Here is a 13,032-nt window from a genome sequence, read left to right as displayed (position 1 = left end):
AACCGAACCTAAGGGGTGCAGTGCAATAGGGAACCGATCCTCTTATGGGGTGCAACAAAGTTTATAGCAGAAAGGGGAACCGATCCTATGGACATGTGCAACACATATGAGTTTAATACCATATATATGTGGGGAACCGATCCTAGTACCTAGTCAACCGAATCTTTAGGAAGCTAGTGTGACTATGCATAGTATTCACATGGAGGTATAACCGAAACTTGTTTTGGTAGAACCGTAAACCCATGATTGTGATTGAATGTTGGTTTGATCAATCACATAGTTCTTGAAAGTCAGATAAACCAATTCTAAACTTATTTGGAAGTGTGGATAATCGGTTTCAAGGTTGTAAATGTGAAAGAAAACTTACAAAGTAAAGATGTCAACAAACTTTGAACACGTGCTGTGAATGTTTATTTCTATAATTGTTCAAAGATATTCCTTAAAGGCTAAGGGAAGAGAATCCCAAGATCGAAACATAAGTAAGTTAAGAATCTTTTAATGAAGGTTATTAATTTAACTTTGTAGGGAAATTATGGAATTAGTAATGTGCATTTACTAATTAGATTTTCCGAGAGATTTCGATTGTATTTTTGGACAGAGCATTTCTAAGAATTATGAAAACCGAATCTGTGCATTTATGAATATCTTGAGAATATTTTCGGTTTTGGAAATTCCTTGGTGTCCAAACTTCCTTGTCTATAAATACACGAAGTTTTCTTTTCTAGCAAACTAATCCTTCGTAACAACAGACTTCCTCTTTTGTCTTTGTTACTGGTGTAGCCGCCTATCGGAGAGGAGAGTAATCTAATTAGGTGAAATATCTTACGGCCGCTCGTTTTAAAGTCTTCTTTGGGATTGAGAAGCTCTAGCATGGCCCGTTTGTGGGAAACTAGATAATTGCGGTTTATCTTTGTTTTCGATGGATTGAATTGACTAATGGTGGTTGAAATCTGATTGCACCTAGTTTGTTTATTCTTGAGAATATTCTCTTCTGATATAAGATTCACTCAAACTAGTTCAGAGTTTCGACATGGATCTTTAGACTGTTGTTAGTTCTAAAGAAGATCTTGTGATAATCCATTGTTAACAGACTCCATTCTGTGCGCTATTGATCACAAGAGATTCAAGTGATTGTGTGCAGGTATTTATTGAAGATTTAAGAAGATTTGAAGACAAAGAAGATATTGAAGATCTGACTTGGGTTTTATAATCTTTGGTGTGCACAATACTTGTTTGGGAAAGAGGATCCAATTAATAATCGGTTTATCCTTGTGGTAGATTTGATTGATTAATTGAGTAGATCGACATCAACACGATTCTTCGGATTAAAGGTGTTGTTGGCTTAATCTTAACCGATTACCTTTGGGTGATTGAACATAAGATATATCTAGACCCGACAAAGGAGTTTATGTTGAGATAAACAAAAGAGCCTTTGTCTGACTCACACTTGGTTGAATAGAGTAGATACCAAACAGATTTCTTGTTCCTTTACTCTTTAGAATACGAACCAAAGGGATTGTTTCAAGTATGTGACTTATTCACAAGTCGGAGGCGTGGGAATACAGACAGAACTAGGTATACTATAGAGTTAGGTACTTGGTCTCAACTATACGAAGTTAGATGTAATTTTGTGTAGCGGCTTAATCCTGAGAGTATTCAATTATGGACTAGGTCCCGAGGTTTTTCTGCATTTGCGGTTTTCTCGTTAACAAAATATTGTTGTGTCATTTACTTTTATTTTCCGCATTATAATTGTTTTTTTATAATTAAAGTAAATTACACAAACGTTAATTCCTATTTACTTGATAAGCAATCCTATTGTGTTTGGTTAAGTCCGAAACTTTATATCAAGTAAACATACGTCGTTGTTGTATTGTCTCGATCTCGTATCCATAGACGATCACACGAAGTGTGAACTGATTAGTTGTATTGTCTCGACTCAGTCCATAGACAATCACTTTCGGAGAAAGGACTTATAGGTAGAAAAAGTTTTAGCTTGAGGTATATTTGGGTACCCTCGCCTTTTCAATTGGTATCAGATCAGGCAAACACGAAAAGATCTAGCAATCTGTGTTTGGTGCGATCCAACCTATAAGAATGAATCCAAAGGATGATTCAATTAACATAAGTCAAGATGATAAATGCGGTCTTGAAGATAACACCTTGTGTGAATCTACTGATCAAGCTGATCTCTACAATGTAGACTCTGGTGATTGGCAAACTTGCCTTCAAAAAGAACTTGATGAAATTTCTGAAGATGGTGATTCAAAAATTGAGCAAGATGTTGAAGAAGATCTAACTGAATATTCTTCTCTTCTAGAGGCTGTCTCTACAAAGAAACTATCTTCTTCAGATGTGATTGGACTTCTTGCACCTCTCAGCAGAGAAAACAGAAAACTGAGAAAAGTCTTTCTTGGCTTCTTCTATGGATATCAGACCTCCAGATATCTTCTTAAAGACTACAAAGAAAGTCTCCAGTCAAAAACTCTTGAGTTTGAGAACCTCAACAAGAAACATTTTTTGTTGAATAAAAAACTTCTTGAGACATAAGCTTTGATTAATTCTCAACATTCAACATGCAACGTTCAGCATGAGTCTGATTATGTAAAAGAAAACCCTCTTGAAAAACAACTAGCTGAGGCCCTTGAAAAAATCAAGATGCTAGATGAAGAAGTTGTGAGGCTGGGAAGACTTAATGATAGCACAATTAACTTATCTTCCATGTTAGACGCAGGTAGATGCCATGGTGACAAACAAGGATTAGGATATGATGGAATTGATACTTCATCAATCAACAAAGAAGTAAAATTCTTAAAGGCTGTTTGTCCGCCTACTCCTGAGGATCCACCGTAACAAGTATGCTTACATGATTCACCCAAATGCTCAAGTGTGACTCTATCAGAAAAGGTCTTCAAATACAAACTGAAGAAGAGCCGAACTAATAAGCAGAATCGTAATCAAAATTCTCACAAAGGTAAGTCTAAAAACTATACACCTTCCAATAAACATTGTTTTTACTGTAGAGAAAAAGGTCATAAGCAAAGGGAGTGTATGATTCGAAAGATGCAGAATGCTCTATTATTCAAAAAGGTTGGATAACTTCTATTTGAAAAAACTCTCAGATCACCATTGTCCTATAAGACAAACGATTTTTTACAAAAAATCAAAATCATATCCAAAAGGAAATAATTCTATTAGGAGAAATAATGTAAAGGGTAATACCTTGTTCAATAAGGATATGATATTTGATGCTTCAAGGTGTAATGATGCAATGACTCTTGAATTGAAGGACATTCATTCAAAGTCTACTTACAAATTGATACCAAAATCTGAGAAGGTATCAAAAGGAAAGTCATCTAGAACAAAGTCAAAAAGGAAAAAACCTGTCTTAACCCTAAACAAAGATGACTATGAAGGTCTAGTATCTAGACTTAAACAGGATTTAGAGACATCCAGTGATGTCAATGTAAAAACATCTTTTGATAATTTACTACAAAATAGAGAAACAAGAGAAGGACCGAACAGGGTTCTAAAACCCATCAAATCACAGTAGTTTCCTCACTTCTGTAAGGAAAGTGTTATTTTTCGGAATATAAAAAAAAATTATACTTTTCTTTTTGGGACTAAAATAAAGAATATAAATAGGTTCTGTTTTGACCACTATGTAATATAGCATTACAATGCTTTCTCCGGTTGAAGAAAATTTGGAAGACCTGACAGAAGAAGTTTCGGAAATAATCAGCTCTGTAATTCTCTACCTTGTTTAGAAATTTTGTACATGATTCCGTTCATGGCAGAAGGAAAAGAAAAGCATGATGTTGTCTGTGAGTTTTGTGTGGAAAAGATTGAAAGGACTCTTGAGTCTAGCTACACATATTATGAGAAAAGAATTTATGGAATCTGTTTGAGGGAACAATGGGTTCATCATATTATGCTTCAATAATAGGTTTGATTGTGCACATATTATGAGAAAAGAATTATGCTCCGGAGTTCATACTATGCACAATAATCGAATATAAATAGGTTCGATTATTGTTCTTTTCCTATCAAGACTACTCTCTCAACGATCTTTGCTCAAAATTTGTTTGAGGGAACAATGGAACTCATTGGAAGAAGAGATCTTCTCAGGGATGATCTTCTTTATGCTAAGACAAGCATAGCTGGATACAAAGGATCTATTGCAAAATATAGTTGGCCTGAAGACCTTGGAGAACTAAAAAGAAATTTAGATTTTTCTAAAAAGGAAGAAACAAATATTGAAATTCTTCTAAAGGAATTCTCCAGTAAATCATGCAATGCAAAGATGAGAATAGATTCTTTTTTGAAACTAGGTTATTTTATGTAAAGTCTAGTATGAATAAAATTATTTGATTTGAGTAATTTTTTTGTGATAGTTTTCGGTTTACATAGCCTGTGCTTAATTGCTTTTATATTATTGCTGTGTATGATTATGAGATATATGTTTTCGGTTTTATTACCTTAATGTTCGATCTCATATACTGTGAACCCTCGTGGTTTGGGTGACTTTTTGTTTTAGCGGGATTAAGTTATAGCCCTAGTAGGTGGGCTTTATTAAAGGATTATGAGGGGTTCTAATGGAAACAGTATGTGAAAAAGTCACAATATGTTGAATCGGTTTTGGTTTAGCATAAAAGCATATGTGTTTCAAGGGTTTTCAACTTTTGCTTGCAATAGTTAAAATCGGTTTTCAACCTTTCTCTGATAAAGGTTGAGGTGTGTTTTTATTCTTTTGTTTACGCATAAGGATGACAACGTGGGGATATTTCGATATCAATTCTCCCTGGACGAAGATGCTATCATATTGGAGAAGTGGATGCGAAATTTGAGGTAACAATCTTGTTAGTTAATTGTTTTCCTGTTTAAGAAAAGCCTAAGTTTATATTATATATATTTGTTGCTTTTGCTTAACGAAATTTAGGTTCAATTGATATTTATTCCATGATGTGTGTGTGGATGTGTGTTTCAATTGGTTCCTGTTAAGAAAAAAAATTGTTATCTTGCTTTATTGTGTGGTATCAATCGTTTAGGCTTACAAAACTTCGGTACAATTGATGTGTGCGTGTGATTCAATTGGTCCCGGTTAAGAAAAACTATTGTTAGCTTGCTTTTGTATAGTTTCAATGGTTTAGGCTTACAAAATTTCGGTACAATTGATATGTGTGATTCAATTGGTTCCGGTAAAGAAAAACCTTTGGTATTTTGCTTTGGTATAATATCAATGGTTTAGGCTTACAAAATTACGGTGCAATTGCGGTGCTTTTAATGTCTATGTTGATTAAATTGCTTCCGGTTGAGGTGAACAATTTTGCAAGTTGGTTTATATTGTTTTATATGAGTTATTTATGGCTTAACGAAATAATATGTGTACGGGATGAGTTGTTTAGTCAAATTCGATTCCGGATAAGAAACTAAGTTAATTCTGATCTTAGTTTGTCTTATCAAAGTGAGGTTTCGGTTATTCAAGTCTAATCGAATGCCTAAACAAAAAAATGCTAGTTAACTAACCTAGTATTTGGTTTGTTTGAAATTGAAAGATCTAAGTATATGGATAATTAGAACCTGATGAGAAAAATGGAGTTTATCTTTATTTTGGTCTTATCGAATTAAGCGGTTGTTCTTGAACAATCGGTTTAGCAAAGGGACTAATGTGATTAGTTGTTTTTGGTTTGCTAAACTAAATGGGAATTTTTTTTCGGACAATTGTTTCCTTGGTAACATATCAAAATAAGACTACTTGTAGTTTCGATTTTGATATTGGTTATCAGAACGTGATGTGTGGAACCCGCGTGCCTAACTCTACAGGTTTGCAAGTCTATTCTGAGATTTGTAAGATTCTTTTCGCGTTGTCCTTTATTTTTTCGTTTCTTTGTCATTTTTGTGACAAAAAGGGAGATAAATATATGGATTAAACAAGTGATACTGGCATTGATTTTATATTAATTGGTATCACTAAGGAAAAGAACATTGGTGCTTGAATGTTATATCTAACGAAAGAGTGAAAATACAGACTAAGGAGGAGTAACATGTCATATTGATTGGTATAACAAAGACATGCGGATTGAATATCTACCTATATTCCTTAGGGGGAGTAATAGCTTTGTTATTATAATGTCAACAACGACATTTTCAAGGATCGAATGTAAGCAGTTTTATCGTGCTGTTGAATCGGGAATCAAGCGGAGTGTAATGAATTCTTGTAATTTGTTTATCCATATGATGAAAGAGTTTTGTCACTAAAATTGACAAAGGGGGAGATTGTTAGAGTATTGCTCGGTTGAACCCACCAAGCGTTGGTATGTCAAGTTTGGTTGTCATATTTTAGTGAATCAAAACTCATGTTAAGAGTCGCTTGATTATGTACTAGAGTTAAACTTCGTATAGGTTAGCTTGAAAGTATTAGGATACGAGACATTACAAGTATTTCGAAGTCTTGAAGATGTGAAGAAGCAAGGATCTACAACGACAAACAATCATCCTTCCACTTGAGGTTAGTGATATTTGACTTGAACTGTTTCATTCCCTAACATATCTTTCAAGTCGTGCATATTGAAAACATAACTGCGAAGCATGTTTGAACTCTAGATAGACATAGTATTAAGGAATACAATACGAGGTTTATTGCTTAACCATTAAACTTTGTAGATAATACATTGCCATAATCATTTGAATGCTATTGTGATTATGTATGGGTATAAGGTGAGGATTTCATCTTAGGGAACAATGTTTACATGTGTTCTAAGGAAGTAAGTTCATAAACTTGTTTGTGGACCGAAAAGCAAATTTTCGGGAGTTATTGGTTTTTTTATTCATTACATATCTTATGAACAACCAATAAGTGTGATAGAGTATAACCGCTCACAACTTGTTGTGTTCTTGGTAGAACTATTCACAAAGTCCTGACTTTTGTATTGGTATAACTTTTATTAGTAAAACCAATCTTAAGTAATCACCTGGTATGATCAGATTGTATGTGCCTTGGGGAAAGGGAACCGATCCTTGTTCGGGAAAGGGAACCTATCCTGTTGGGGGTAGGGAACCGATCCTAGTGAGGGAAAGGGAACTGAACCTAAGGGGTGCAGTGCAATAGGGAACCGATCCTTGTATGGGGTGCAGCAAAGTTTATTGCAGAAAGGGGAACCGATCCTATGGACCCGTGCAACACATATGAGTTCAATACCATATATATGTGGGGAATCGATCCTAGTACCTAGTCAACCGAATCCCTGGGAAGCTAGTGTGACTATGCGTAGTACTCACATGGAGGTATAACCGAAACTTGTTTTGGTAGAACCGTAAACCCATGATCGTGATTGAATGTTGGTTTGATCAATCACATAGTTCTTGAAAGTCAGATGAACCAATTCTAAACTTGTTTGGAAGTGTGGAAAATCGGTTTCAAGGTTGTAAGTGTGAAAGAGAACTTACAAAGTAAAGATGTCGACAAACTTTGAACACGTGTTGTGAATGTTTATTTCTATAATTGTTCAAAGATATTCCTTAAAGGCTAAGGGAAGAGAATCCCAGGATCGAAACATAAGTAAGTTACGAATCTTTTAATTAATGTTATTAATTTAACTTTGTAGGGAAATTATGGAATTAGTAATGTGCATTTACTAATTAGATTTTCCGAGAGATTTCGATTGTATTTTTGGAAAACATTTCCAAGAATTATGAAAACCGAATCTGTGAATTTATGAATATCTTGTGAATACTTTCGATTTTGGAAATTCCTTGGTGTCCAAACTTCCTTGTCTATAAATACACGAAGTTTTCCTTTCTAGCAAACTAATCCTTCGTAACAACAGACTTCCTCTTTTGTCTTTGTTACTAGTGTAGCCGCCTATCGGAGAGGAGAGTAATCTAATTAGGTGAAATCTCTTAGGGCCGCTCGTTTTAAAGTCTTCTTTTGGATTGAGAAGCTCTAGAATGACCCGTTGGTGGGAAACTAGATAATTACGTTTTATCTTTGTTTTCGATTGATTTGTTTGACTAACGGTGGTTGAAATCTGATTGCAACTAGTTTGTTTATTCTTGAGAATCTTCTCTTCTGATATAAGATTCACTCAAACTAGTTCATAGTTTCGACTGGGATCTTTAGACTGTTGTTAGTTCTAAAGGCGATCTTGTGATAATCCATTGTTAACAGACTCCGTTCTGTGCGTGATTGATCACAAGAGATTCAAGTGATTGTGTGCAGGTGTTTATTGAAGATTTAAGAATATTTGAAGACAAAGAAGATATTGAAGATCTGACTTGGGTTTTATAATCTTTGGTGTGCACAATACTTATTTGGGAAAAGAGGATCCAATTAATAATCGGTTTATCCTTGTGGTAGATTGGATTGATTAATTGAGTAGATCGACATCAACACGATTCTTCGGATTAAAGGTGTTGTTGGCTTAATCTTAACTGATTATCTTTGGGTAATTGAACATAAGATAGATCTAGACCCGACAAAGGAGTTTATGTTGAGATAAACGGAAGAGCCTTTGTCTGACTCATATCACTTGGTTGAATAGGGTTGATACCAAACAAATTTCTTGTTCCTTTACTGTTTGGAATACGAACCAAATGGATTGTTCCAAGTACGTGACTTATTCACAAGTCAGAGGCGTGGGAATACAGATGGAACTAGGTATACTATAGAGTTAGGTACTTGGTCTTAACTATACGAAGTTAGGTGTAGTTTTGTGTAGCGTCTTAATCCTGAGAGTATTCAATTCTGGACTAGGTCCCGGGGTTTTTCTGCATTTGCAGTTTCCTCGTTAACAAAATCTTGCTGTGTCATTTACTTTTATTTTCCGCATTATAATTGTTTTATTATAATTAAAGTAAATTACACAAACTTTAATTCCTATTTACTTGATAAGCAATCATATTGTGTTTGGTTAAGTCCAAACCTTTATATCAAGTAAACATACTTCGTTGTTGTATTGTCTAAATCTCGTATCCATAGACGACCACACGAAGTGTGAACCGATTAATTGTATTGTCTCGACTCAGTCCATAGACAATCACTTTCGGAGAAAGGACTTATAAGTAGAAAAAGTTTTAGCTTGAGGTATATTTGGGTACCCTCGCCTTTTCAATGTATATATATTTATTTTTTTTATTTTTTATTTTTGCTCCCTCGAGAGTATATTTTCAAAAAATTGTGAAAGCTTACATATCGAAAATAAAACTTTCATGAAAGCTCATAGACAAATTTTTTACTAACAGACGCACGTCTATTAAAAGAAAAAGAAAAAAACTTTTTCTCTCGTACAAGCATCCACCTATGAAACGAGAGTTTATTAAAATCTCACATATTTAAAAAAAAGTCTCTCCTACATTAGGTATTATTGCTAGTTTCTTAAACTAACGATCGAACGAACGTTTGTTCCTAAAACAAGGGTTTTTACAAAACTCACGTCTATACATGCATATGTATATATAATTTTAACATGAACAACTCTTGAACAAGTTATCAACTTCTGAAAAAGAAATAAAAAAAAAAGAGCGGTGCTACACCAATTTACGCTCGTTAGACGATGCTCTGTCATGCTACTGGGATCTTCGTTCAAGCCATGGTTCGCTCGTACAATCGAAAATCCGATAACATTCTATCTTACGACTAAGTTCAATTACTTATTTTGTCTGTAACTAAAAAAATCACCATCCAGTGCTGACTGAGGAACATGACTGTCCCTCACTAAGCATGGGACTTAATGTAGATGGTGGATTTTTGACAAAGGCTAAAATCGCAAAACCATAATTGTACATATTTGTGATCCAGCAATCAGATGAGTATTGGGGCTCATGTCTCTCATTGAAGCATGAAAACTCATGCCGCAAGAGTCTCTGACTGAGTTTATTGTCTCTCAGAGCATACGTGAATATGCAGTCTCTCAACTGAGGCAACGGCGCATTTCATGAATACTGAGCAATTTCAGTAATCACTTTTATATAAAATCGAAGGGTTGGATGGCTCCTAGACTGATCACCCGCTAGTATAAAGCATAATGTCTTCAGGATGTAACAATGTTTTCTTGACTATATAAAAGACATGCATATAGAATCTTAACGATCGGATGGCTCTTAGGCACCTTGCCTGCTAGTATAGAGCAATAACGTCTTCAGGATGTAACAATGTTTTCCCTGACTATATAAAAGAAATATGACGCTTCAACAAGCTCAAATTGCTCAATTCTTGAATAATTAATGCTCCTAGATGATCGTGCTAGTATAGAGCCATCAATTAATTATTTCTGAACCATTAGATTCATTAACTGAATCCTTAGAAAATATTTTACGTTCTTCATAATATTTCATTACTTCAATTCATGGTTCTTCCCAGCAGAATTCCATGGGTTAGTGATAAATATTCAACGTACGGGCATCTGAGCCGCTATCGACTAATCCCCGACCAAAATGGTGCAAGTGTATTCAACAATAATGCACTAACGAGCACCTGAATGCACGAACGAGCGTTCCCAAATACGAAGGAACGATGAAACTATGCAAAATAGGAAGAAAATAATAATAATAAATATTGGCTAAGACGCTAGGGGACTGGGCCCACCGGCCGGCCAGTCATGTCGTGGCCAATCCCACGCCTAATTCTTTATTTTATCATATTTTATTATTTTTCTTTGATCTCATGAAAATCCCTTCATTTAAAAAAAACTCCTTCGTTTGAGGAAACTCCTCAGTTTCATGGTCCTTCACACCAAGGAAATAATATAAAATTGGGAAAGGTGTCATGAGACCGGGTTTACTGGCCGGGTGGCTATGCCCTAGTTATGGCCGGTCCCACTGGTGAGGTGTCAAACTCACAAAAGATAAATTCCTTACTCTTCTTACACTAAAAAGTAGCACAAGGATAAGCAGGTTCGTTCCTAAGGGAGAGTTGAGTCAAAGTTGTCTATTAAATTTCTGAAAGTATGAATAATGCAAAATCTCAAATATAAATATGAATGTGAACAATGAGGATGAGAATTATTAGGGGGTCTTTCTCCACTAGTGAACATGAATCTTCTTCAAAATACGTTTACTAACAATCCTAGACAAGTTATAAGTTCAACAAGTCCATTAAACTCCAAAGTCACTTCGTAGAATAAGTTCTCTACTCGTGTCTAGTCAATCAAGTCACTTTGAATAAGCTCTCTAGTGTAACTTAACTAACCGGTATGTTCTATAAGTTGAATTGATCCTAACCACATGCTTGTAAGTTCGACATGTTAACTTAGGGTTGTCTATTACACATCAAAATTCACAACATCCCATTGCAAGGTTGATGTTTCGCTATTTATGATTAAATCACCACAACAATTACGGATTATGGTTCAATAATCTAGCATTAGAATCGCAAACAATCTATTTGATTGGCCACTCAAATTCCCTGCTAACAATCCATGTTCAAACGCATAGTAAAAGACAAGCAATAAAACGATATTCAAAAGAAAGATCAAACTTGATTGATTATCAAAGACAAGTCACATAGTTTTGAAATAACCCTAACCAAATAAGTATTTAGCTACTGGAGTTCATGGCAAAGAAAGAAAAACAACACTAGAATTCAAACCAAACAGCAGCAAGAGGTAGGGCGTATGGACTGGTGGCTGTCTTGCGACTGATGTTGACTGCGGAGATGGATGATGGAGCTGTTGTGTTGCTGTTGGTCGTGAATCCAGGCAGTCTCTGTTGTAGCTCAAAACTGATGATGGTGGCGTGCTGGTGGTGGTATGAATGGATCTGGTGGGCGTATGCTATGCAGATGGTGATGGAGATGCATATGATGATGGATTGGAGAGGAGCAGAGAGCTCCTCTCTGTTGAAGATGCAAAACAGGCGTGAAGGAGGGGGTATCGGGTTCTTTTTCTGTAGCTCTATTGTTATCCTTTTATATATTCTTTCCTGCTGCAAAGTCGAATCGGATTGAAACCTCAGTTTCCTAATTTTGTATAAACTCTATTCACCGCTCAATCTCTTCCATCCATTCACTCATAGATCGACGGCAACAACCTTACTTGTCAGCTGATTTCTCGGCAAGAAACCGGTACGCAGTTCCTCTGCACTTCTATAACGAGTTCTAGCCATTCCCACCCAAACTCCGTGTTCCTCTGCACTTCTATAACGAGTTCTAGCCATTCCCAACAACTCTTGTACGCAGCCCACAAACTCACGGCAAACCAGCTACGTAGCCCCTTTGTTTACTGACCTTCCGGCTGAAATACAAATCAAACAACCCCCAGACTTCAACTATCTGTGGCCGTGTTCTTCTCAGCTTTGAACTCTCCTCTTAACCCTTAGTTAACACCCAACTAGAACCATGGGACAGCTGATGGCAAGGCCGGTCCATTGAACTAGTCACAACTGAATTTGAATTTGTAAGAACTGGTAAGTCAGGCATTTCCTCAAACAGTTTGTATGCGTCTTGCGAGCTGACTGGTTGTATTTACAGGACCGCAAATCAACTCCTTCCATGCGACAATTCTCATTCAACAACAAGCCCATTCATTTATAATCATTCATAACCTCAGAATTGCACTCAATCTTCTCCATTGATCATCGCAGTCAACTGCATCGGCTCCATTGCTTGTCTGTACGGACAATGGAGAAATTCAACTGGTGTACGTCTCTATAGGTTTCTTTCTCTCTGATTCGAGTAGAACCCAATGTTCTAAACCTTCTCAAACACTCGAATACACTTCAATCCTCACCATTTAGCAGCGGAAATCAATGGCCTCAATCTGATATTCATCCCTGTACCGAACCAAAACTCACATCTCCCTGGCCCGTTCTTCTTAGCTTCAAATCCTGCCCTAAATTCTCTCTGAACCTACACAGTCGTGGACCTCATAACTAGCCGGCAGGAAACTTGGTGAGCAACATCTGGAGCGACATGTATGCCGGCAGCTGATAAAACTACTCACGGAAGAATGAGAAGTGAGAATTTGTTTCTCTGTTTATAGATCGAAGGTGGCCGCCCCTTAGTAGAGGACCGTCTGTTTTTAGTGATCAGCAGGTTGC

Source organism: Papaver somniferum, chromosome 8, assembly GCF_003573695.1.
Source record: "Papaver somniferum cultivar HN1 chromosome 8, ASM357369v1, whole genome shotgun sequence".
Taxonomy (NCBI): Eukaryota; Viridiplantae; Streptophyta; class Magnoliopsida; order Ranunculales; family Papaveraceae; genus Papaver; species Papaver somniferum.
The sequence above is the reverse complement of the archived record's forward strand: the minus strand, read 5'-3'. Positions refer to the sequence as shown.